This window comes from Chiloscyllium punctatum, chromosome 6, assembly GCF_047496795.1.
Source record: "Chiloscyllium punctatum isolate Juve2018m chromosome 6, sChiPun1.3, whole genome shotgun sequence".
Lineage (NCBI taxonomy): Eukaryota > Metazoa > Chordata > Chondrichthyes > Orectolobiformes > Hemiscylliidae > Chiloscyllium > Chiloscyllium punctatum.
In genome coordinates this window covers 62,203,242-62,204,872 of record NC_092744.1, presented here as the reverse complement: position 1 = coordinate 62,204,872, position 1,631 = coordinate 62,203,242, and positions in this window count along the sequence as shown.

The window sequence follows — 1,631 nt, the reverse complement described above, 5'->3', positions numbered from 1 at the left end:
CCCACCCACAGCTTCCAACCTCATAGTCCGGGAACCCCGCAGTGCCCGGTTCTACCTCCTTCCCAAGATCCACAAGCCTGACCACCCTGGCCGACCCATTGTCTCAGCATGCTCCTGCCCCACTGAACTCATCTCTACCTACCTCAACACTGTCCTATCCCCCCTAGTCCAGGAACTCCCCACATACGTTCGAGACACCACCCACGCCCTCCACCTCCTCCAAGATTTCCGTTTCCCCGGTCCCCAATGCCTCATCTTCACCATGGATATCCAATCCCTCTACACCTCCATCTGCCATGACCAAGGCCTCCAAGCCCTCCGTTTTTTCCTCTCCAGACGTCCCCAACAGTACCCTTCCACGGACACTCTCATTCGTTTGGCCGAACTGGTCCTCACCCTTAACAATTTCTCCTTTGAATCCTCCCACTTTCTCCAGACCAAAGGGGTAGCCATGGGCATACGTATGGGCCCCAGCTATGCCTGTCTCTTTGTTGGCTACGTAGAGCAGTTGATCTTCCGTAATTACACCGGCACCACTCCCCACGTCTTCCTCCGCTACATTGATGACTGCATTGGCGCCACCTCGTGCTCCCGCGAGGAGGTTGAGCAATTCATCAACTTCACCAACACATTCCACCCTGACCTTAAATTTACCTGGACCATCTCTGGCACCTCCCTCCCCTTCCTGGACCTCTCCATCTCCATTAATGACGACCGACTTGACACTGACATTTTTTACAAACCCACCGACTCCCACAGCTACCTGGATTACACCTCTTCCCACCCTACCTCTTGCAAAAATGCCATCCCATATTCCCAATTCCTCCGCTTCCGCCGGATCTGTTCCCAGGAGGACCAGTTCCACCACAGAACACACCAGATGGCCTCCTACTTTAGAGACCGCAATTTCCCTTCCCACGTGGTTAAAGATGCCCTCCAATGCATCTCGTCCACATCCCGCACCTCCGCCCTCAGACCCCACCCCTCCAACCGTAACAAGGAGAGAACGCCCCTGGTGCTTACCTTCCACCCTACCAACCTTCGCATAAACCAAATCATTCACTGACATTTCCGCCACCTGCAAACAGACCCCACCACCAGGGATATATTTCCCTCCCCACCCCTTTCCGCCTTCCACAAAGACCGTTCCCTCCGTGACTACCTGGTCAGGTCCACGCCCCCCCTACAACCCACCTTCCCATTCTGGCACTTGCCCCTGCCACCGCAGGAACTGTAAAACCTGTGCCCACACCTTCTCCCTCACCTCCAACGAAGGCCCTAAAGGAGCCTTCCACATCCATCAAAGTTTTACTTGCACATCCACTAATATCATTTATTGTATCCGTTGCTCCCGACACGGTCTCCTCTACATTGGGGAAACTGGGCGCCTCCTAGCAGAGCGCTTTAGGGAACATCTCCGGGGCACCTGCGCCAATTAACCACACCGCCCCATGGCCCAACATTTCAACTCCCCCTCCCACTCTGCCGAGGACATGGAGGTCCTGGGCCTCCTTCACCGCCGTTACCTCACCACCAGACACCTGGAGGAAGAACGCCTCATCTTCCGCCTCGGAACACTTCAACCCAGGGTTCAATGTGGACTTCAACAGTTTCCTCATTTCCCCTTCCCC